Raw genomic sequence first — 20,574 nt, forward strand, 5'->3', positions numbered from 1 at the left:
GCTCCAGTCACATCCATATTTACCAGATCAATCAAAATCTCACTTTTATTCCATTTCTTCTCATCCAGTGGCTTGAGGAAAACAAAACAAAACAGCAGCCAAAATCTAATAATTTATAAGATGAATTTTTATTCACGCCACATGATGAGATCACTGTGAGAGAGCTGTCCAGTTTCCTGACTGAAGATCCTGAGGGACAGGTGGGTTTAGGCTCTTGATAATTCAGTTGATTCATTCATCACTGTAAAATGCGTCCACTTCACCAATTTCCTCTTTGTATGCCTTTGTCTGAACAGAGGATGGGAATGTATACAACTACATTAAGTGTGTGATCTACCTCATCACTTTAATGGTTAGTGTGCCTAATCCACAGGCCTGTCTAAATCTTGATACCAAAAGCAACCCAAGGAGGTTTAGAGAACTCCAGAGCAAGAAGTCCATGGAATCCCATGTTTTGGTCACAGTACACATTCCAAGAAGGCCACCATCACACAAGCTCAGTGGACATGCTGTAAAAAGGGTGTTGTGTGCTGAAAGGTGGACAGCCTTTCTCCCTAAACAGAACAGACATGCATGAGGAAATAGTGCAGCCTTTCCAGAATACTTATTTTTGCCCAACATCAGTCTTCTATGAAATCAGAAAACCTCCTAGATCCTTATCTAAATAAATGACCACAAGTTCAAGTCTGCTTCCTTCAGGGCCATCGTCAGCAACTTCACAGGGCCAGGTTCCTTGTAAGCATCATGAACCCTTACCTGACCCACACATTATTAAGAGTTTCTCACATTAAAGGTGTTCTTTTCACTACCCCAAAACATTTGCAGCAACATAAAAAAATATATTGCTATAATATTTTTTCATATGTAGAAACATATTTAAATACTTCTCATCCTTTAATTATACATATTGAAACTAATTTTCCATTTCAGACCCTCAGGCTTTTCAAACCAGCCTTGCTACTCTGTTGTCTCTTCCCAAGCCATGCACTTTGGTATCTGATCATCTCACAGGTGGTCTTAGGTAAGCTGCTCACTCTTTGTACGAATTTGCTTCTGTATCTCTAAGTTAGACTAATAATACTTACCAGATTTACTATACTTCTTTTCCTCAAAGCACAGAAAAGATGCAAAGGGCTATATAAAAATAAAATGCTGCTGCCTTTACACAGGCAATATTGTTCAAATTCTGTCAGCTTATTTCTGAGGGACTATCAGAACAGAACCTACACCTTTTCAAATACCTTCAGATTATTTCTATTTTTGTGCAAAACACTTTTTTTTTCCATTAGCAGCAAGTTCTAAAACAGAGTTAGCTATCTACTTGTTGGCGGTTGGCAGGAGCTCAGCATTCCAATGTAAGGTGATCTTTTCTCGTCTGCCAATAATGCAATATTAACAAATTTGTCTTGATATTTATCTGTTGTTATGTCTGTTGTGAGACTGTGTGAAGAAAACAAAGCTTGGAACATTGCAGCAAGCATTGTCTTAAGATATCTGATATGGCACTGAAGACTTTCCTTCAGGGATTACCAGTTTCATGGCAATGCAGAATTATATAATGTAAGAAGTTCTCTTGCATGTTTTCCATCACTGGCCATTTCAAAATGCATCTTCTTTCACAGTCTCAAGCTCAAATTTCTGTCTGCTGATTGGAAACCTAATTTTGTCATGTTATTTCTGGTAAGTTTAACATGGAATGAAGGGCTAGCTGAACCATCCCCAGATCCATATAAATCCATATCATATCCAATATTTAAGTTTTCATAGGAAGAGTATTTGAGGGTTGTCTTACAGTAATCACAGTATCAAGTTTCCACATATTGGTGGTGGACAAAAAGCATGAGGAATGTTATGGTGTGTCAAACCACATGCTTACTGCTAAGAAAGATCCCAGAAGAGTTATAAATGGTCAGTTAGGTCTTAGGTTATGCTAAAAAGAAGCTGAGTAAAATGAGCTTTGAATTTTCACCATCAAATGACATGTATTTCATCTGAGAAAATATCCTGGAATACTTTTTTTCAATTTTATGTTATGTAACAAAGTATAATTTTTCTAAAAATGCAAACTAGCAATTATCAACCAGATAATTGAGAGTCAGGATCTTGTGCAAGGTAACTAAAAACCAGGCTTAGTTGAAGGCAGTGGCTTTATAGAAGTTTCTTGAACTAGGACTTCAGAATTCAATGTTCTTCTAAAATATCTAGATCCTCTCTTCAAGAGTAACTACAGCTTTCTTTCTTGCCTTCTTATTTTACTGCCAAAGACTTGTTTGTGGCAGGATCCTGCACAGTTTGCAAAAACAGTAAGAGTGAGAAGAAAAGCACACAAAAGGAAAGGGTGACAGAGCATCAATTTATTAGCTACAACTGGATCAGATCAGCAGGCTGGAACTGAAAAGAAATGGTGATTTTTATCCAGATTGATGACTATTTTGATTGTAATATTGATGATCAGCAGAGACTTAGTAATCGCTGTAACAGATGTGGCCTCCCCAATGCTGCACAAAGGAGACCTCTTGCCTAAGCAGGAATAGTAATTATTGCCTGTTTTTCAAAACCTTCAGCCTGCAATTGAGTTGTCACAGTCTCCCAGACACTGCTCCAGGCACTGCAGATGGTACCAGCTGACACACTTTGGGCACATCATTACGAGCATGAGTAAACCACATGATTTTAGCTACTTTCCGGATACCTAATGCATGACAGGGAGTCAAAGAGAGATAGATGCCTTTCAGGAGGAAATATGGGCTCCATGGAGCTGCATTGTAATTGAGCAGAATGTTCAAATGCGAACATCTGAAAGAAATTGCTAGTATGCAGTACAGCAGGGAACAATCAGCTTCTGTAACAAAACACTTGTTTCCACACTGAAGTACCCAAATTGTTTTTATATGAGACCCAAGTCAATACTATTGAAGACCTTTTCTGTTTATTTTCAGTCTTTCATGTATTGGATTTGCTGAAGAATATTGCTTAAGTTGAGAGTGAATGCATTAACAAATACATCTAGCAGCCCACTGCAAATTTTCTGTGCACCATGGGAATAATAAGTTTGTGCAGCTGAGAAAAAGAAAACAATTGCAAGTGTTCACTCCGAGTGTTCGGAATTTACAACACTTCAGGTTTAGATAATTCACTTTGAGGCAATTGGTTTCCTAGGTCTGACAGTAACATAAATCACAGCTTAAAGCTCACTGCCAAGTAAAATCTAGTCAGTTTACTGAGAAATAGCAAATACAATAAGTGTGATGATGTCGGATCTTTGAAATCAACAAAGTTTGAAAACTTCAAAGTAATTTATGGTAATGAGAAATTAACACCTGGTGCTGAATTTCTGACAACAACCATGCAAGTCTACATGAAGAGAAGCTGAAAGCAAAAAGGACTCCATGAAAGTGTACTTCACCTTACTTGCTGTCCACAAACTATTTGTAAGTCACATGAAATGGAGTAATTTATTTAAAATTGTTTACACTACTTTTGGAAAATGGTTCTTTTTTTATACAAACTGTGTATGAACAGTTCACTGCAAAAGAAACAAAAGATATCAAAATATGAAAAATGCACTGTGCTACTTATTTATACTTACACTTGTTTGGAGGAATGATTGTTTGACAAAAGCATATGACGTCTTCTGCTAACACTGTGTCCAGATCCTGACATCATTGTGACATGAATAATGTGCAAATAAACCAGGCACATGCATTTTGTAGTTTCTGTGAACTGAAGTATTCAAATAGAAGCAACACACAAAGCTCTTACACCTCTTCATAACCTTAATTGATATTCAATGTCTTGCAAGCTTTTCCATGTACAAAATTAGAAGTAATGCTTGTGACTGATGAGGTTTCAGATGTTTAAAATAAAAGGAAAGGGAACATGTAAAGGTGAGGACCTTGGCCAAGTTAGCCACGCTTCTGTGTGCCACTTCCTGCTTTTCTGGTTTTATCCTGTGTTTTCAGTCCTCCCTGGGTCAGTCAGTGTGACTAGTAGACTCCCTCAATACCTCCATGCCTACATATGCAAATACATGGCCTACTAGAATTTCATTAAAATCAAGAGGACTCATAAGAAGTATTATAAAAACATTGTGTCATGCTTTATAATGTCTTGCATTCTTACTAATCTAATGTAAATTAAAAGAATTTGCTGCATATAAAGTCTGTGTTGGATTAGTTTATCAAACAAATTGGTTAGAAAATGGATGGAAGTAGAAAATCAGTAAAATTGATATACAACATTAATTAGTCACTGTATTACCGAGAAAACCCTAAGACAGATGAAACTCCTCTATGATTAAATTTGACCCTTTTTCTTCACACTTCAAGCTTCAGATTCTGTTCTCCAGCTGGAGTGCAAGAAATCTCTGAGTGAAAGGATCTGCTCAGGACCAGTGTCCAAGTCTCCTGTCAGTCAGAAGCCTTGGGCCACCAGGGACCTCACCTTCTCTGTTGCAATTGTTCTGCTGTGTATAAAGAGCTACTTTCTCACACATAAATAGGCTGAGTGCCCTAACTGCTGCCTTACTGACAGTGGGAGCTTCTTTCAGAACAGTCATTTAAAGCACTGTTCGACAAAACGGCTTTCCTACTCTCACCATATTCTCAAGAATTTTACTCCAATGTGTAACATATAGCAGAATGTAGGTTGAATCTAATTAAATCTGGTATGTGTCATCAGATTTCCTGACTTTTACATTAAAAATCTCAGATTAGATAAAATAACCTTATATGTTGGCTATATAGATTAACATAATGTCACACTATTGTGTTACTGCTTTCTTCAGTTCCAAAACATACAGCTAAAGTAATTCAATCCTATAAGACAAGATAGATTTTAGTCTGTAAGGACTTGGAAAGTGTAGTGTCCTTGACATGAAATGCTTTACGTGAAAAAAAACCCCTCCTAGCCATTTAAAAAAAAAACAACTTTGACCTTCCAAAATCTGAGTTTCTGCTCATCAACAAAGATATTTAGTTCCACATTATTTCACAGTTTTAATGATGCATTCTCTTCAATTGAGAAGAAGATGCTGAAATGATCACAGTAACATAAATACTTGATGGTTAGCTTTAGATTTATGATTATTTTGAACTTCATATTTATGCATGGCAAATTGTTCTCCATTTCTTCAGGTACAAGATATCTCTCAAAGATGTTGGTTACAGCTTGCTTAGAAATAGACTGCTGTCAACAACACATGTCCTTGCCATGAAGGACATGGGCATCTAGAGATGTTTATGGAAATATTGCAGCTTTTGGGTTTGACCAAGGAGACTATCACACTATGATCCCTGGCTTTTTTATACTCATAAGAGAACCAGCCATCTCAGCTCCTATTCAGTATTTCAATGTTTCAGATTTTCTGTTTGAGTTCAAACAATTAATTGTAATGGGTGACCATTTCACAATAGAGTGTTCTTCCAATGAGGCCAGAAAGTTGAGATGAAGTTCAGATAAGAGTTTTCCACTTTTTAGTCATTATTTCAAAATGAGATTGAAATTTCCTGAAGAGATGAAACGTATTTGAAAATTTTTATCACTTCTTTTTCATTGTTTTATGTGTTGACACTTGCTGGTCATAACCAGTAGCTGTGGTATGAAATGAGCTATATATTTTAAAGCTTATGGCACTGTTTCTGAATCTGAAGAAGTATTTCCTGAATGGAGGCAACTTTTTCTTCCCTATGCTGTAATCTGATATGTCTTTAATCATATCATTTACAGGTTCACTGTGTGAAAAGGCTTTGCTGGTCTTTAAAATTTGCCATATGTTGAATTAAGCTTTGATGATTTGGGTTAAAAAGACCCAAAATTACTTCAAATTCCAAGATTATTAAAGTACTTTTTTTTTCCCCCAAAACTACCACATTGGTTTGGGTACTGTGTTATAAAGCTGAAACTGATATCCGAGCCACTTTGAAATTTTATTCACTGTCCATAATGAAATCCAGACTTTACCAAAAACACCCAAACAAACAAACAAACAAACAAAAAAAATCTCCAAAACAAACCCCACAAAAACACCCAAAAAAACCCCACCACAACCCAAAAAACCCACAAACAAACAAAAAAAACCACAACCAAACAAAAACCTCCCACAAAAACAACACACTAAAGTCAGGTCTCTTCACCTCATGTAGTGAGTTATACATAGATTTTTTTTTTTTTTAATTCTCTTCAATCTTGCTGAATATGATATACCTTCATACTGATATGAAAGGAGGCTATCCAGGGCTTCTATTTGCATTTGCAGTGGGAATTTTAGTTAGTCCAAAGTGAATTGCTCAAGGTGGTAGCAGGGTTTTGTCTCAGTCAAGTTCGCATGTTCACTGGGAGACCCGTAATGATCATATGTTCCGATCACATGTTCCTAAATATCAGGTTCAGATTCCTGTAAAAAGTTCTTTCAAAATATGAAGAACAAACAACGTTTCCTTACAATTCATGTGGAAAAAATCTAGCACTATGGATATGGATATATGTGTGCCTTTTTTGAATCCTACCATCAATCACTTTAAAAGACTTTGCTTCTTGGCAAATAGTTCATCCATGCCTGTATATCTGGATAATCCTATCTTTCCATAGGTTTAGAGGACACTTTCCTGGACTACATACCTGTTCCTTCACACTCAGGTAAGACAATATGTTGCAATGCAGAGTGATAAGTAATGGTATGGTTTTGTACGAAATGTGAATTTTAAGTTCTGTGTTTTATTCTGTTAAGCAGTCCTGACACAACACCACGGCAGGAAAAACAGGAACTATGGTTTCCATTTTCCAGCTTTTGTCATAGTTATAAATCTTAGCATGATACTGAAGTCACTTTACATTTCAGGTGGAAATTTAGTACTTTTTTTTTAAATGTTCTTTTGTCCATACAGCATATTCTACGACTTTAGGAACTCTCTCACAGACCCATTAATAATGTATGTAGATGGTGCTGAAAGACTTTTCTGGAAGCAGTAGTTAAGCAAAATCTCTGTCCTCCTGTAGTGGAAAACAGGATGCAGCACAGTCTTCACAGAGTTTTGGCGCAATAACCAGCTGGGGAGGTTGGTTCTCCTGAGTCAGAGGCTCAACTCCTTAGAGATCTTCTCATGAAGATCTAAATGTTCCTAAACCAGATAGATTCACAGACTTGGAAGAGTTGAAACTGAGCCTGACATCACCTGAAATAGAAAGCACTTCCCAGAAAGTTCATTTTTTCAGCAATGCAACCTTGTAAGATGAGAATCGACTTTTGTTCAGAAGGAAAAGGAAACCTTTTCTAAGCTGACAAGGAGTCAGTGTAGATACACTATCTATCTCAGTTGAGCTAGCTAACTTACAAAGGGGTCAGGCCACAAGAAACGTGCATTTGAGAAGTTTGATGCTTCAGATAGGTTTATGGACCAATGACAGTGTGTAAGTTCAGGACTACAGTGAGCAGTTCATACATTGTAGTCTCCAAAACTGCCAGGTCCTGACTTTTTGAAAAAGAGAGTCTTTTCAATGGAACAGAGATCTGGAGCCGTGATATTTTCTGAAAAATCCTTTTGCCAGGATTTTTCTCCTAAGAGCTGAGGAGCCTCAGGAAAGAAATGTAAACAATAACTATCTGCTGCTGTGGAATGCAACAGGTGCATCTGTGATTGGTGCATGTTGGTTGTTTCTAATTAATGGCCAGTCACAGTCAGCTGGCTCAGAGTCTGAGAGTCACAAGCTTTTGTTATCATTCCTCTCCTGTTCTTTCTAGCCTTCTGATGGATCCTTTTCTCACTATCTGTATAGCATTTTAATATAATATATACCATAATATAATAAATCAGCCTTCTGAAACATGGAGTCAAGATTCTCGTCTCTTCCCTCATCCTGGCACCCTCGAACACAACCATGGAGATCCTGTCACTCTGTGAAAAGCAGAGTGGCTGCATTTTGGAAAGTTCATAGTAATTTTCTTTGGGATTTCGTAGTATTAATTGTGCAGATAATTGTACAGTCCTGAGATGGGTTTTCAGGAGTGACTTGGGTAGGGCCATTTTAATCATTGCTCTCAACTTAAAGAAAAATAAATTTGCTGTCTCACGACTAATGTTGTTTCTAGGACCTGCTGGGCTTTTATAGTGAACATTGAGGAGGGAGACTAATACTTGACATATTTCTGGATCAAAGTTTCTCACTACCAATTTTTGGGTTTCACATCAGTCCTTTTCAAGTCTTCTGTGTTGATGTAATACGTAGTAGCATACTACAAGCATATCTCTGAGAGAAAACCAGATGGGAAAAAAACTGAAAACCCGTATCAGTGAAAGAACATGGGAACATACAGAAGCTGCATACTGTCTTGTGGAAGGAATTCACTCTCCTGCTGTTTTCCTGCCAGCCAGCATTACTTAGCAGAAAGATAAAGAACGAATCCTGAGAGGCTCCCACCTCATTCTCTCTCACAGGCCATGGAAGACCTTGACCTGTTGAGAAAGAATGTTTTTCTGTTCAAGGCACTCTAGTTTCTGTCCTTTGGGGAAGCTGAAATAAATTTGTGGGAAACGGTCAGTGCCTTGTGGTGCCTAGGGGGACACCTACGGAGTGGCTGCTTTAATGAGCACCCCCAGGAATTTGCTGTTCTGTTAATACACTGTTAATAGATTAGTCCATTCAGAACAACTTGAGAGGGCAGAAGATGCTGTGTACTGTAACTTTGCAGTATACAAGACAAGAATACTTAGAATATCAGCACACAAGATATGTCTAGTTTGTGGGTACAGACATTTGAACAAGTTGTGGGGCAAAAAGGAACTGCATAAACAGAGCATCAGAACAAACCCCCCTAACAGTGTAGGGGGTATTACCCACAGTGAAAGACAGATAATTGAAGTTGTACCTTCAGTAGAAGAGCAGCATGCCTCCCTTATGTATAAAGAATAAGGGCTAGTAACACAAGCAATTACAGGTGGTCAGTAGATGTGTTGGAAGCACACCTTCTAATTCACCCTGCAATGACTCATTCATGTGCCTTCACCTAGTGTTTTTACCAGAAGCCCTTCAGCTTGCTTTAGCTCATCTGTATTAATTTCTGCTAGTGTTAAAGGCTGTTTCCCACACTGAAGGTTCAGCTGTAGAGTTTCACTGCTGTATCACCCAGTAGTGTCAGCACAGAGTCGGCTCAGGTGATGCCATTCTGAGACTCTGGGGGGAATGGCCTGTAAGCATATTCAGGAATTTCTAATTTTCTCACCTTTCTCCTTATAAAATACTTTCTTTATCTTTTTTGCAACTTTCTCCTACTGATTTCTTTCTTCTTAAGGAAGAAAATGAACATAAATGAAAAATAAGACATTACACTTTATGTCCTGATGGAAAACGTTGGAGCAAGCTTCTACTGAACTTACTCTCAAAAAATAATAGATGTATTTCTTGGCATACTGTCATGAGTGTCGAGACTATCATGCTATGACTAGATAGAATATGGCTTAAATAGTATCCAAGATCTAGTTGCTGTTAGAAATATAACACCATAAATTAAGTTAACATAACATCAGAACACAAACCTGTATCTCTTTGATTAGTTTTCAGGCGCTGCCACCTGAAATATGGACCATATCACATATCATCTATTTCCAAATCTAACTACCAGCTGTAGCTGAAAGTTTGCTTAGGTGCCAAACAATATTTTATCTTCTAGAACAGATTCAATAAGTTAAAAGTAATGGAAGAGGGAAATAACAAGTGGTCTGCCCATTCCACCTGGATCCAATTGTTTCTAATCAATTGTTCTGGGTGGAAATTGCTGAGTTATGGGCACCTGTTATGAGATGACTAATGTCCTTTAGGTAGACTCAAGTTCTGACTCTGGGGACAGAGATCTGTTGAAGTAAGATCTGACATTTTGCCCTAGAAGTGTAAAGGGGTTTTTGAAATTACAAATGCTTTTATTTGAAATGTTCTCAGCTTCCTCAGAACAGATGGGTCTCACTAAGAACAGAGCCAAAGCAGGCTGCTGGTGTAACTCACCTTTTTTTAATAGAAATCCAGGTGACTTTTCATTTTCCCTTCACTCAGCAAGCTTTCTATCAGCCAGCATGGTTTCTGCAGTTGCTTTGTGTGGTTGTAGAAACTGGAGTGACTAGGAGTAACTGAATTAGCCTTACCCATTTTCTAATTTACAGACACTATCCCTTTGAACACATGAACTCCAGCAGGAGTCAAAGAGAAGCCCAAGAAATGCTTGTAGTGAAAGAGCTTTCATTGCTGAATTCACAATTTCCTGCTCAGTCTCAGTCCTTATCACCTGTGATTTCGGGAGCCGGGAGAAGAATGTGACCCCAGGAGAACAAGAGGGCAAAGCTGCTGACCATTCACTCCCGTTCCACTACAATCAGAGTGAAAGAGAAGAGATGAAACAAACTGTGCTTCACTAAGTATGTAGCTCAGATAAAAACCCGATCCAGGACACTGAAAGCAACAGTATACTGTGTTCAGTGAAATTTAAAAAGTCTTCTTGTACAGCTTGACTGTTTTTCTATTGTGCAGCCAAAGTCTCTCTCTTGAGCATAGAGAAGAGGCTGGATACTGCATGCACACAACCCTACCTCTATAAGGCTTCTACCTTCTGCTGCAAAAGGGAGCATCACGGTAATATCCTTGAGTGTCTGGGTTTGAAATTTCAGACAGAGCCACTTTCAAGAAAAAGACAAGTAAGATAAAATTATTTTTTAACTCCTCTCTCTCCCACTACCTACCCCTAAAAAGAATTTGCTTGAAGCTTTGTGAAAATCATTATGCTTTTACATTTGTTCTAGTCATTCACTCCTAGGGGATAGAACAGTTTATCATAGGCCAGACCCTGTTTTTTCTGGAGTTCATGCTCTGTCTGCCATAACTGCCAGTGACTGGGCCTAAATGGTGTGTATTGGCTGTTCACAGAAGTCAGAGTATTCTCTTCCTGCCTTTTGAAAACTTTTAAAGCAGCCTGAACATTAGCCTTGTGACATCTGGGCCTTATGATATGTTATTTTAACAAATGTTTTTCAAGTGTTTTAAATTCCTCGGGGCTGTACATCCCATCTGTATGTTCACATCTTTTTACAACCTGACCTCTGTTCGCATTTCTGCCTGCTGGTTGCCACTCCCTGCAGCAGCTGGAAGGTACTGGCCACTCTTTTCATGCCCATCCAACAAGCTGATGCCATAAAATAAAACCTCAACATTTCAGCCCATGCAAGCCGGATTAGCACAAGCCTACTGCTCGTGTCTAGTGCCATGCACATGGGTGTTACTGTGGGCAGAGCAGATCCTGCAGATCGACCAGCTGCTCTGAGAAGGGGGAGCCAGGGCCCACTGTCCCTTGAGCACAGCTTCCTGTTCCTCCCACGCTCTCCAGGGAGGGGTGGCTAGCTTAGAATCTTTGTTCAAACACCTCGCATATGTGAGCTTGTGTAGGGGAGGGCTAAATAACAAAAAAATCATGCCTTCTCCAGTTTCATTTTTACTAGTATCCTTTCACATGGAAACTAAAGACGACTGCAGATTGTAGTCAAATAGCAGCAAAGCCTACCCTTTTAAGAGTGCCAATCCCTCCCTGTGCTCCTGGTCTCAGATTTCCTTATCTACATCCTCTCTGTAACCTTTCAGTGCCCAGTGTCACCACTGCAATTTTTCATATCCTTCAGAGCAATTATAACCTCTAATAATTACAGCTGTAGGAGTAATTTTTCCCTCAGGCAAACACAAAGCAAGGATGGTAGCTCACCAGCAATCGGTGTGAAAGAATTCTGTGTACTTTGCAAAACACATTAGTAAGTTCAGTGCTACAGTTGGGAGAGAAATTTCCTTTATGTTGGAGAACATAAAGGAACTTTCATCCTTACAAAATGTACATAATGCAAGACGACGTATCTATGGTAGATCCAAATATTTGCAAATATGGACACAGGCATATTCATATGCCTAGAAACACTCCTAGTGCACCTTACATCAAAGCAGTCCTGGGTAAATATAGTGCACAAAAGTTCCACAGGGGCTGACTGTGACATCGCAACTCTCTTCATAACTGAGTGCATACGGTCTTGGGGATGTTCTCCCCAGACATTTCCATTTCAATGTAGTAACTCTGTGTACACAAGAGGTGTTATTTAACATATACAAACTGAATGTTGATCCTGTTCACACACAACATGTAGACCCTGCTAACTCTGTACAGAAGCAGTGTGGACAGGAAGTGCAAGCAAAAACATGTCCATGCTCAGAGTTTGAGAGATGATAGATCATGTTTAAACAGTGTCAGAGTCATGCTCATTCTCTCTAAGGATGACTTTGTCAGTTGTTTTTAGAGTTACTCCTCTGTTTCAGTCCTTAATCTAAAATACTTAGTAAAGCCTAAAAAAATATTAAATAAAACATATCCTTCACAGTACAGATGAAAGTGAAGCTGCGCCTAGCAGGGCAAGTTTTATTTTCTGCAAATGTTGCATGGACAGAGCATATAGCAGTCTTTTGAAATAGTATGAAGGTATCTTTTTCCATTGAGGCTATAGAGCAAATCTGGTTTCTACCCATTTATATCCTGAAAGTCTGGGCCACCTATTTCATGCTGTATTTTATTGTATTTAGCGTAATATTGCCCTGAAATGTGCAGTTAATTACACAACTTCCTGTTTTAAATTCCACGGTAACTCTTCTCTTGCCAAAAGTGGATTGCTTTTAATAAATTCTGCCCCTTTTCGGCAATATGTCATTATGTATACTCTGTTCCCATCCTTATTATTCATGTTCTGTATCAAGCTCATGAGGTGAAATTCAGCCTGTGATAAAGCTAATGGCAGGGCTCCCAGGCATTCAGGAAGGCTGTGTTCCCACCAGGGTTGTTGTATTCCCACCACACACGTCTGCTAATGAAGCAGCTCCACTAATTGCACTGGAAAGGAAACCCTAAAAGAGTCACAATGTTTTTCCTCAAAGCAAATAGGCCTGCCTATATCACTTGATTCTCACAGTCTCTCCTGCACTTTTAACCTCTGGCTGTAGTCATGCAGCATCCATCAGGAGATGCCTCCCCCAGGACATCCCTGGAGCAGCCAACAGCCTTGTATCCACCACTGCCTAAACTCATAACAGGTGAAGAGAATACCTCCTGTGAAATATGTGAAGGATGCAAATGTGACAGCACTTCTCTGTCACCTTTTTTTGTTGCTGTTCCTATCTGCTTTTATGCTGGATAGTTCCCTTTTACACAGGGGTAATGCCTGTGGGTATGGTCTTATAGACTTGCAGACTCAAAATATGCCTCCAATAAATATTCTATGTTTAATATGGTTAATATTCTTTGTTTTCCAGACTGGTTTAATGTGCTTTTGTTGTGAATTTCAAATACTTTTGTAGCAAGAACAGTAAGTACTATGCATAAGACTTTAGACTAAATGCAGATGGATTTCTTTGTGAAATAAATACAAATGAAAAAAGAAAAGCATATGTATGCATATATATACAGATACATATTATATGGTACAAGATAGTGTATTCTATTTATCATAGAAATCTAATGCAATAAGATTTTAAGTGTAGATTATTTATATGCATAAATATATTGTGTACTAAAAAAAAAATTATTTTCACACTTTGGCCTTTCCTCTGGAAAATATGGTTTTAAGAATTCTCTACCTGTGTGAAGCATCTGCTACAAAACTTTTTCACAAGCAGATTTCTGTAACTTTACCATCTTCAACATACAAATTAATGATACCTTCTTTTTAAGTTGATTGGGGTTTTTTTTCCCCAGAAAACAAAACAAGAAAGGAAGGGGCATTCTTAAATTTTCAATTAAAACATTTTATACTCTGTATTTTAAGTACTATACCTCATTTGAGCTCTTCTCCTTCATAACTGATACTGCTAGTCAGACAAGGTATCTTCTGCATGACAGAATTGATTACTGCACTAGCAAACCCCTTAGTGAAAGGAATATGCTGTGAAATCTTAAGATGTGAAATAGAAGTAAGACCAGAAAGGAAATGTTTGGCAGTCAGTACAGCAACTAGAAAGAAAGAGATTGAAAAATGTCTCAGAAACATCAGTACACCAGAAAGTGGGGCAACCTATCCTAAGTAATTGTTTCAGAATTCAGAAAATTAATTTGTCTAGTTTTGGGTCAATAAAATACTGTAAGCATTGTTCATGGACCACCATCCCTCCTTGTTACACCACTTGACCAAAAAACCATTCAGAATTTAAGAGAAAACACTACTGAGAATCTTGAGAGCTGCTCAACACCCACACTGCACAGTGTGGGAACAGCTGCTCGAAGGCAACCAAAGACTCAGCTGTCACAGTATTTGATTCACCTGCTACCTGGATACTGTGAAAAGGAAAATGAAGCCTCATAAGTCCTGTTCTCCCTGGAGACTCACAATTGTTTTACTTACTACCAGCCATGGGCAATTATGTGGGAGTATTAGAGACAACTGTAACCAACCCACAGTGCCTATCTCTCCTACTCCAAGCACAACAGTATCATAAGCAGTATTTAAGAGGGGGAAAAACCATCATCCCACCACGTATTTGTGTGGGAAAGGAGGTGTCAGGGGCTGGTCATTACTAGATAAAGTCTGATGTGCTTACACTGAAGCCTTCAACATACTGCTCATTCCAGTATAAACAGATCAAAGCAAAGGGTATTATTATATATTTGTGTAGCCCGAACAGTGTGCTAGGCACTTAATTTGCCATCTGAGGCTGTTGCCTTTGCTGTGATATTTCAAGCAGGTTTTCCCATTCATCACACTGATCCCACTCTGGGGCTGGAGCACAAGGTCAGCTATCATTGGCTCTGTCATGCTCAAAGGCTGCAGTGCTCTGGTAATTAAGACTGTTAGATGGGAGGGCCTCTTTTCCTGCTATTTGATGTAGAGTAGGTGCAGATGAAAGATTTATAGTTTTAATTCAAATACAGGACTTGTCTTGGCAGCTTAATTGTGTTTGCAGAGAAGTTCTGGACCCCTTCCCTTGCCAAGTCATTACAGAAAGGCCTCACATCTTGGATCTACCAGGAAGCTGTTTGGATTAAAGAAATAACCAAAGGAACTCTGCATTAGTGCTGATAGAAGCAATAAGCATTTACTTGTCCTTCTGCTTGTAGTAAATATGTTGCTTAAAATAGTTCATAAAATACTTTGAGACTGAAGTAGGTATCTGTTTTCCTTTCTTTCCTGTGTCCATATCCATTTCTCTAATACAATTTTCTTTTTATACCACCCTTACTAGTAAAGTGAACAGCTAAAGAGAACAGGATTCTAAAATAGATAATTGTTTCTTTAATAAAAATGTGATTATGAATAACAAACTATGGTTTGCTTTTATGAACAAAATTGTTTCTGCAATTGTTTTATTACATAAAGTCATTGCAACACCCCACATTTATCAAAAATATATTCCTTACATGCAGTGGCGGCTGACCTCGAAGGAAATCCCAGCTAGCTGCGGCCAGCACCGCCAGCAGCACAGGTGCACTCTCCTGATCCTGGGCTGGGTCTAGAGAGCGCCTAAGGCTTTTGCCTTACGGGACGAGGATCCGCAGAAAAGAGAGGGCTGCTACCCAACAGGAGAGGACAGAGACGGACCCCAGTGGTAGTTCAATCTGCTTTTAATGGCTCCAGGAGGACTACCAGCTGAGGACCCCGAACCGGGGTCGGACACGAGCTTATAAAGAGGGGAGGGTAAAGACAAGTAACATGGTATTCAGCAAATGGGAAAGAAGGTGGGAGTGGGGAGAGGGTAACAGACATCATGGAGAATCCAATAGGGAAGAACCAGGGGCGGGGCCCTGGCCCCTGAACCAATCACTCGTTGCCCAGGAAAGAAGATTCTAGATAGAAGGGTTGGGACACCGAGTGATGGACAGGGCACCAGGGAGGGACTGGGGAATGGATACAATAGTTACTACGGGTTACAGGGAGGAGAGAGATTAGACTGATAGGGCAATCAAGGAGAGGGAGAACCAGGGCAGAACCATTACAACTGAAGGGGTACATGGAACGAACCAATACACTACTTAATTAAAATAACGCATAATAAACACAATACAACATCTCCCCCTTTTTTGTTTAAAAAAAAATATGCAAAATCTAAAAACTGAGGTCAGGGTTTGAATCAAGTTTCTCCGAGTAAGGATGGCTGGGAGGAATGGGTGTCCACTGATCTTCTTCTTCTTCTTCTTCTTCTTCTTCTTCTAGATCTTCTCCTTCTTGTTGGTCTTCTTTTTCTTCCAGATCATACTCTTCCTCTCCAGCCACCACTTGGTTGATGTTTAAAGGTGAGACTAACTTATAAATCAGTTTTTGTAATAATTTCCAAACAACAGAGGCGGTAATCAAAATTACTAATAATATAAAAAGAACTAAAAGCACGGTCTTTAAAATTGAACTGACCCAACCCGAGAGCCCCCATCCCGAAAAGATGTCCCCCAGCCAGTCTGATGTTCCTTGCTTGATGTCGTGGATCATGTTTTTCATGTTATCTTGGCTGGGGGATGATCCACGGGCTCGCTGGGGGAATTGTGAGTGATTGGGATGGGAGTCATCGGGTACATGTCTCTATAAAAGAAACAAAGGGAAAACATTAGGATAAATCAAAGGTTTAGGTTCTGCCCCGGGAGGAGGTCCAAATCTCCTGAGAATGGTCTGCGTCTCCTCCTCTAACAAGCCTCTTCCACTTGTGCCACAGCTCCAGCTGCCATGGTTCTCTTGGGTAAAAAGGGCTTGACCCACTTGGAGGGGACCCACTTGAGGCCTGAAGGAGTGGACACGCAAGCGTATCCCCTCCCCCAGGTCACCAAATCAAAGGGCCCCTCCGTTTTCCATGTTTCCGGATCCTTTATAAGGACAGGTGGCTTGACCCTAAGGTACAGGTCTTCATTGTGCCCGAAGTGTCGGATAATAGGTGGATTCAAGTTATCATAAGAGCAATTTAAGAAATTGATGGTATACAGTGCTTTTGCGAGTCGAATCTGAGGGGACTCCATCTTCATTGCCGAACTTTGTTGATGTAACACCCTTTTTAGGCTCTGATGGGTCCTCTCCACCACAGCTTGGCCTGTTGGGGAATAGGGGATGCCCGTCTTATGTTCTATTCCCCATTGTTGCAGGAAGCTCTTGAGTTCCCTGGATTTGTACGCTGGGCCATTATCAGTTTTGATGACTTTTGGGATGCCTAACACGGAGAAAGCTAAAATAAGATGTTTCTTTGTGTCAGATGCTTTCTCCCCTGTGTGGGCAGAGGCATAAACTGCACCACAGAAAGGGTCTACTGACACGTGGATGTACCAAAGTCTGCCAAATTCTGAATAATGTGTGACATCCATCTGCCACACCTCACAACTACTGAGCCCTCTGGGGTTAGTGCCTAAACTTAATGATGGCAGTTGATGAGATTGGCACCGGGACATGTGGCCACGATCACCCTGGCCTGTTCGCGACTAAGTTTGAATTGGCGAACCAGGCCAGGCGCATTCTGATGGAAAAGCTGGTGGCTGATCTTATCTTGTTGGAACACTTCTGGGAGCGGGGCCACCTGGACGGGGGTGGCCAGAGCATCAGCTCTCCGGTTCCCCTCCACGATGAACCCCGGCAGGTCAGTGTGAGACCTGACGTGCATCACATAAAATGGTTGCTCTCGGCGGGAGACTAGATTAACAAGTTTTGAGAGGAAGTTGAACAGTGGTATGTTGGACGCCTCTTGCAAGATTGCATTCTCCGCTCTTGATACTACACCGGCAACGTACGAGGAATCAGTGACCAAATTAAATGGTTCAGGGAACTTCTCGAAGGCTCTGACAACTGCGTCCAACTGAGCTACTTGAGGTGATCCTTCAACCTCAGTAACTTCAGCCTCCCCCCGCTGAGTCTGAGGATCCTTCCAAGTCATCACTGACTTGTGGGATGCTCCAGACGCGTCTGTAAACACAGTCAAAGCCTTCAAAGGAGTGCTACTCTGAACACTTTTTAGAGATAGTGTGAATTGAACGTCCTGATTAAAAATGTTGTGGGCCAGTCTATGAATCGAAATTTGGCCGGTGTAACTATCCAGTGCAAACTGCAAGGCTTCGTTTTCTTGAAGCAGGTGTTCCAACATCGCTTTTGTAATTTGGCCCGAGCTCAATTGAAAAGGGATGTGAATGCACTCAAAATCTTGACCTGCCAGCTCCCTGATCCGCAGCCTAGACTTACGCATCAGTTCTGCCACCAGCTGTTGTGGCCGTGTCATTCTTTTGGACCAGTGGTGACTAAGGAACACCCACTCTATGATTAAGAGGGGGTCCTTAGTCCCTTGGTCCTTGTTGGTAGTGTTGTCCCACTGAAAAATTACCCCGTGGAGGTGCGGCAGTTTTCCCAAGATAATGAATTTGAATGGCAGCCCCGGTAGGTAACTGTGGGCCTGCCTGGCAGAAATGGACTTCTGGATTTTCTCTAGCGCAGCCCATGCCTCTTGGGTGAGGAACCTAGGAGAACTAAGCTCCTCTCCCCCTTTCAATAAATTGAAAAGGGGGGCTAGGTCGTCGGTGGGAATGCCTAGCCAAGGTCTCACCCAATTTAAAGACCCACACAGTTGTTGGACATCTGATAGGGTTCGAATGTTGTTTCTAATTGTAATTTTCTGAGGCACAATAGTGCGCTTTCCAATTTCAAGACCCAGGTACTTCCAGGGTGGCATCCGCTGAATTTTATCCTCCTGGAGCTCGAACCCTGCAGCAATCAATGAACTGATTGTCAAGTCAAGCGTGTGTGCAAGTACATCATCAGTTAGAGCACAAACCAGGATGTCATCCATATAGTGGTATATTATGGATTCCCCCGCTCTAGCACGCACTGGGGACAGCAAGGAAGAGACGTACCATTGGCAGATGACTGGACTGTTCTTCATCCCTTGCGGGAGAACACGCCAATGATACCTCTTCCTTGGGGCTTCCCAGTTGATGGTAGGAACCGAGAAGGCAAAACATGGGGCATCGTCAGGGTAAAGGGGAATTTGGAAGAAGCAGTCTTTGATGTCAATGACTGCCAATTGCCAATTTTGTGGAAGCATCGTTGGGGAGAGCATCCCCGGCTGGAGAGGACCCATATCTTCGATGACATTATTGATTTGTCGGATGTCGTGAGGAGCCGCCACTTGTCTTTGTTAGGTTTTTTGATGACAAACACTGGGGAGTTCCATGGAGACGTGGTCTCCACCAGGTTGCCCTTGAGCAACTGCTCATCCACGAGTTCCTGGAGCGCCTTCAGTTTTTGTTTAGAAAGCGGCCACTGCTCTACCCACACTGGTATATCAGTCTTCCAATTCAGTTTTTGGGTAGGGCGCTCTTCAGTGACCACTGCCCGAAAAACCTGGGGAGCCGTTGGGAGGTCAATTCTGGCTCCCCATTGGGCGAGAAGGTCTCTCCCCCCACAGGGGTTCCGTATAGTCCAAAACAAACAGGCGTACTGAAGCCAATTGCCCATCTGGCCCCTTAATTTGCATGACGTTCCAAGATTGTTTTGCCAATTGAATGCCCCCGACACACCTGTACTCGACCAGCCACGTCCTGCAATTCCCAATATGACGGCCATTCCCTGGAGGGAACGATCGTCACATCTGCCCCAGTATCTAAAAGCCCTTGGAGTAGTTTTCGATCCCCACCCCTTTACAAACTGCAGGTGATGCGTGGTTTTTCCCTGCTCAGGACCTGGGCCCAGGCCACCGTGGGTAAAGCTGTCTGTTGGCGAGGTTTCGGCAGCTCTGGGTCCCAGGTCAAGTCAGGGACTGGAATGGCTTGCGCCACTGTTTGTCCCTGAGGCAAAAAGGTGGAAGAGCGAATGCAGTACAGTGCGAGGGAGAATTGTCCCGGGTCTGATGTTAAGAGACCCGGGACAATGTTAACGTCAATAGGGGTGTGTTTGGTGTTTCCGACGACGATGTGCTTACACCTGATCCGACTCCAAGTACCTTCTACTTCAGGGCACACTGAAACAAGATGGAAGTTCGAGTCCTTGATGTATAATGACTCGGTCAGCTGCACCTGTAGGGTGCAAGTTTAGAGTAAGTGGTTAGAATCAGTCTGGGTACGACAGGTGTAAGACAAGTTGAATGAGAAATGGTCAAGTCCGGTGAAGCTGTGGTTATAGACAGGCTCTGTTGGAGTTTCCCCTCTCTCTCTCCCCCACTGTTGGGTGTAACTACGCCTGCCCTATTTTTATCTTGGCACGGGGAGGAGGCGCGCTCTTCTCCTAGTTTTTTTGCAGAGCGTTCCCCTCTGTTTCCTTTTGAAGTCTATGAACTCCTGCCTCAGGGGGCACTCTGGCATCCAGTGACCAGTCTTCCCACAGAGGTGGCATGGCGTGGTGGTTCTCTGTGCCACCCTCGAAGTGTTAGGAGGCGGACCAGGGGCTGAGGTGGTGGAAGCAGCAGCTATCTCTTCGGTGTCGATGACTGCGATCTTACGAGCCGGTGGTCGCTGCTTAGAGTCGAGCTCCTCCGCTAGAACTGAAACCTTTTTTTGTGCAAACTTCTAACATTTGCTGAAGAGTGGGAGGTGGGTCCAGAGGCAGGCTGAGGATGGCGGCTTTGCAA

General features: G+C 41.2%; 1 long non-coding RNA gene across 1 annotated transcript; it reads left to right on the plus strand.

Moving 5' to 3' along the window:
* The first annotated feature begins 507 nt into the window (after positions 1-507).
* Positions 508-10,658, plus strand: LOC135290769 (uncharacterized). Its single transcript, XR_010353571.1, has 4 exons — positions 508-735; positions 931-1,021; positions 6,589-6,636; positions 10,149-10,658. It is a non-coding gene; the product is annotated as an uncharacterized LOC135290769 (long non-coding RNA).
* The last annotated feature ends 9,916 nt before the right edge of the window (positions 10,659-20,574 follow it).

This window comes from Passer domesticus, chromosome Z, assembly GCF_036417665.1.
Source record: "Passer domesticus isolate bPasDom1 chromosome Z, bPasDom1.hap1, whole genome shotgun sequence".
Lineage (NCBI taxonomy): Eukaryota > Metazoa > Chordata > Aves > Passeriformes > Passeridae > Passer > Passer domesticus.